The 5,296-nt window shown below is 44.0% G+C and overlaps 1 pseudogene; it reads right to left on the bottom strand.

Annotated features, from left to right (window-relative positions):
* Positions 1-595: 595 nt before the first annotated feature.
* On the bottom strand, positions 596-1,267 carry LOC142440834 (EEF1A lysine methyltransferase 3-like; annotated as a pseudogene).
* Positions 1,268-5,296: the final 4,029 nt, after the last annotated feature.

Genomic DNA, 5,296 nt, shown 5'->3' with positions numbered 1-5,296 from the left:
AAGGGTCGAAGGAGCTACCGGCCAGAGGAGGGCTTGGTGTGGTGGCTGTGTCTCCCGTCAGACGGGGAGAACTTCATCCAGTTAGAGCCCGGGTGCCTTCTGCCTCCCTTGAGGAGATTTAAAAAAAAAACAAAACAAAAAACATTTTTTCTTCTCAGGCCCCAAGGCAGAAACCTGAGTTCTTTGGAGGCAGAAGAGATCTTAAATGCTCTCCCTTCCTCTTCCTTTGAAAAGAGTCCAAAGAACCTGGGGGGAGGGGGGGGAATCCACAGAGCATAAAGAGACAAGAGCAGGACTGGAAGCAGGCGGTAAGCGTCTTGTCTATCAGCAGTCACTCATCTCATATACCAGTACGCTACGGACACACTCCTTGAGAACTGAGAACATCCTTTGGGTCCGAAGATGAGTACTGCTAGGGTCTTAGACTCTTAGCAAGCAGGCATCTGCCCGAGCAAATCTAGGGGAACAAAGAGAAAAGGAGGAGGAGGGAAGGGAAATCCATCTTTTTTTTTTGGGGGGGGCCTTGTATTTATGGCTTGAAATATGGCCGTTCCTTCGTTAGGACAAGGGGTACCCAGGAGCAGAGTGGGTAACATCAAGCAGGTCTTGGCCCTCGGTGGCTGGCCCTATAGATTTTGGTACTCACGTCCTCGTCCCGCTCGGCCAGCTCCAGTTGGAAATGCTGAGGAAGGAGGTGCTGAAAAAAGTTCTCTGTCCCATGCTCCTCTCATCTTGGAAGTCAGATAGATGGTGCCGTGGGGCCCGCACAGGTGTCGGAGGGCCCCCAGCAGCAGTGGGAAGGTGGGCTCCAGGTACACAATATCAGCCCCGAGCACCAGGTCAGAGTCGCCAGGGAAGACATGCTGGTCAATCCCCCAGGCTAAGGCGCGGACCTGGGCCTGGCCTCCAGCTGGCACATTGCCCTGGATGTTGTCCTGGATCTGTTCTAGAGCCAGAGGCAGGTCAGTAATGGTAACATCCCCTCCCTGCAACGCAGCCAGGATCCCCATGATGCTGCGCCCAGTTCGATCACCTTCTTCCCTCGGAAATCCACATTTTGCCTTTCGAAATAGTTGCACAGACTCAAAGTCGCGTCCCACACGCGCGCTGCCACCCCGATGCGGGCCCCGAAGTTCTGCGTGATGCTCAGCACGTGCCCACAGAAGCAGAACCGACTCTTTTCCGAGTAAGAATCTGCAAAGAGCCCGACCTCCCGCGGGAACACAGACCCCGCCTCGGATTCAGGCTGTGGGTCGGGGTCCGCCATCCGGCAGAGTGCGCCCAGGTGCCACGTCCCTACTTGAAGTTTGCCTAACTTCTTGGATGCCTTTTAATAAATAGAAGATTTCTAGTGTCCTTATTTCTCCAAATTTTTTTCTGCCCCATTTTCTCTCTCTTCTTTTTCTGGGAGTCCCATAGTGCACATGCAGTCTGTTTGATAGGGTGCTATATGTCCTTCAGGCTCTCCTCATGTTTCTTCATTTCTTTTACTGTCTCCTTCTCAGAAAGGATAGTTGCAATTGACTTACTGTATATACTCGAATATAAGCCGACCTGAGTATAAACCAAGGTACCTAATGATTATCTGGGAAACCAGAAAAACTGATTGACTCGAGTATAAGCCTTGGGTGGAAAAATGCAGAAGCTATTGGTGAGTTTCAATAATCAAAACAAATGAAAATAATATTACTAAAAATTGAGACATTAGTGGGGTAATGAATGTATTTATTTGAAATAAAAACACAAATAAAAGAACAAGTCATTTAACATGAGTAAATCAGCACATTAAGTGGAAAATAGGTTCAACAAAAACAATAAGGTATCATGAGATTTCCTCCTTTTGTTAGTCAGGCTTGACCAGATGACATCCATTCATGCCACATCCTTCGCACACGGTCTTTAAAAGGCTTATTCAAAGATACATCCAGAGGCTGCAGTACAGATGTAAGCCCACCTGGAATAACGACTAAAGTAACTTTACTAGATTTTGCCAATTTTTTTATGTCATCCGATAGGTGGGCTCTGAACATATCCCAAACAAGTAATGATAGCTTTTTCTTTAAGACTGCTCCTGGTCATTGGTTCCAAATTTCTTCCAGCCATTTTTTTTTGTTCCATCTTCATCCATCCAGTCTTTAACATGTGCACGCGCAGTAATTCTTGGTGGGAAATTGATCTTTTTAGGCTAGGTCTTTCTTTTAAAAATAATGACAGGACGCACCTTAGTTCCATTAGCCAAATATGATAGAACAACTGTAAAGTGTGTTTTTTCATTTCCTATGGTTTTGAGAAAAATGTTTTTTTCTCCTAAACTTGCCACAGTTCTGTTGCTTGGAAGATCAAAAGTCATGACAGTTTCATCCATGTTCCCAATATCTGCCAGGTCATAATTATAAATCCTTCTTTGTTTTATAATAAATGACTGGAATGACATAATTTTTTTCTTCAAGGTCTTGTGGCAATTTCTGGGAAATCTTTGTTCTTTGTCTCAAACAGACTGGTAGGCCAAACCTATTTCATGAAGCAGGTACACCATCCTGCTGACACAGCAAATTTTTCAATGCCTGATGCTTTATATTTGTCATCCTTAGCCATTTGTAAAGTACGTATGTGGATTCCCATGCGTGTTATGCAGTAATCATTTTGACGACACTCCATAATCCATTTATGCAATTCACCCTCTAGAGTCCCATAAAAAGACGTTAAACCATGAAGAACTTTTTTAGCTTTTGGAATGTGTTCCAAGTCAACCTTCATTTTCCGCCACTCCCTCACTTGCTTTTCGTCAACACAGAATTCCCAACTTGCAATACTGTTATTGCTCTCTTCTGCTCTTGACACAACCTTCATTTTGAAACCAGCATCATATGACCGGCATTTTTGTTTTGGTTCAAGAGTGTCCATTTCTAATAGGATAAAAAAGCACGACTTTGAAAAAGAACTTTCATGGTAATGTCCCCCTCCCCCCGCATGTTAGCTGGGAGGATGGTAGGGAGTCCGTGTGGGTGGGGGATGCAGGATGTGAATTAACACAGAGACCAGAGGGGAGAGATGGAGAGCAGCCACAGACACATCCTTACCAGTTCAGCTGCCAGCGTAAGTGAATCACTACGGGTGCTTCTGTGAATTGGAGCTATCCAAGTCATAGAACGGCTCCTATTGATTAGATGTGAGTAAACAAACATTCAAAGCCCTGCAGTGTCAGCGGGTCTTTGAATGAACAGTGGAGAAATGGCAATCATCTGTGAGATAACGGGCACTTGTCCTGTTACCTCAGGGCGCCCCTCGAGGTGTAACATCTCGCTTGGGTACCACTGACCTGTGTATAAGCCAAACCCCAGTTTTTCAGCACAAAAAATTTTTTGTGCTGAAAAACTCGGCTTATACACGAGTATATATGGTATGCCAAACTTACTGATTCTATCTCCTACCTGCTAAAATGCTATTGAGTCTGCCTACTAAATATTACATTTCAGCTGTTGTGCTTTTCAGTTTCAGGACTTATATTTGGTTTCTTTTAAATTTTTCTATCTCCTTATTTGTACATTGTTTTCCTGATTTTCTTTAGTTCTTTGTCTGTGGTTTCCTTTATCTTTTTCTGGCAGAAAGGCATACAGAAACTAGGTAATGCCTTTGTGATCAGGAGTTAGAAACAAGTGAGCTTGGCCTTGAAGAAACCAAGTATAAATATAAATATTTGGTCTCAAAGGCTCATCTGAGTCTTGACAGATGTGATCTGGATCTTTTCTATAAGGCACACCCAAGAAACCCCAAGACCCAGGTTCAGGCTCTGCCATGGTCCCTGTTATACTGTGTGAACTCAACCAGAGTCTGCCCATCTGGACCTCAGTTTCCCTGGTATTTCTTGTCTGAGAATAAAGTACCAAAACTGTCAGGGGGGTGGCATTTTCTGATCATCAGAGATACATAGTTCCAAATGGAGAGAAAATAATAGTGGAAAATGTGTCCTGGAAAGTCCTTGGGGGTGGGGGTTTGCCAGGATGAAGGTACACAATGAGTTGCTTTTGGGGACCGGTGTAGCTGCAGCAGTCTCTGTGTGTCTTCAGTCAGATTTTAGGAGAACCTGGGACATGCCAACATCTGTGACCATCTGTGTAATTCCATCATGGTCCACGTGGGGAAACTGAGGCCAGAGAAAAAGGACCTTGATCTCTGTATCCCACAATGTGTCAGGCTCCAGCACATTAGCTGCAGGAGGTATGTGCTGAGGGAGGGAGGAAGTACGTGGATGGATGAGTCTCCAAGGACCATCATTGACCAAACAGACCCTCATGATGGAAAGAGGTGCCCTCCAAAATGAGCCTTATCATTCCTTAATGTTGTGTAGTAGTTCATGGTGTGTATGTGGCAGAATTTCTTTACTTGCTCTTCCCATGATGGGAATTAGATTGTTTCTATCTTTTTGTTTGTGACTAGTGCTTTGATGAACATAGGTGTGTCTATATCTGTTCAGTTACCCGTCATCTTTTTCTAGACATATACAAATCAGAAGGATTGCTGAGTCGTATGGCATTTCTCTACCTCTTGTCTGTAAGTTTGTTGTACTGTGGTGGCTTTTCCAGGAAATGCTATACCATTTTTCACAGTTGTTGTACCATTTTACTGTCTGGCCAGTTATAAGGGTTCTAGTCTCTCCACACCTGTGATAGTTACATAATCTCGTGTCAACTTGAGGATATTGAGAGTAACGGGTGGAGTCTAGTCTGTCAACCAGGTCACAGCCTATTGATGCTTCCTTGTGGATGTGGCCTTCTCATGAGGATTCTGGAAACTTCCTCTCTTTTGAACAGGATTTCTCTCTCTCTCTCTCTCTCTCTCTCTCTCTCTCTCTCGGGTGTCCTGCTGACAAGCCACGCTGATGGAGATTGTGTCCACCACCATTGGGTTCACAAGAATTTTCACCCACCAGCCTGTAATCTTCCTGCATTCAGAAGCATTGCATGTGCTGCATGAGTCTGATGAGGAATTTATAGACTAGTAAAGGACATATCTGTTAATATTCGACTTATGGGCTTTATCTGGACTGGACTGAGATGTTTTCTCGATATGCAATTGCTCTTTCATATAAAGCTCTTTTCTCAACATATGAGGGGGTACTACCCCCTAAAACATATTTTTCAAAGTTATGTATTTAAAGTTTTTTTTTTAGAAAACAACCATATCATCACCAAAGTACTCTCCATTACATTTAATACATTTGTCAAATCTGCGATTCCATTCTTGGAAACATTTTTCAAACTCATCTGTTTGGATGGCTGACAGCACCTACCTCATT

Source organism: Tenrec ecaudatus, chromosome 2 (assembly GCF_050624435.1).
Source record: "Tenrec ecaudatus isolate mTenEca1 chromosome 2, mTenEca1.hap1, whole genome shotgun sequence".
NCBI classification, from domain to species: Eukaryota; Metazoa; Chordata; class Mammalia; order Afrosoricida; family Tenrecidae; genus Tenrec; species Tenrec ecaudatus.
This window is presented reverse-complemented; position numbering and strand designations above follow the sequence as displayed.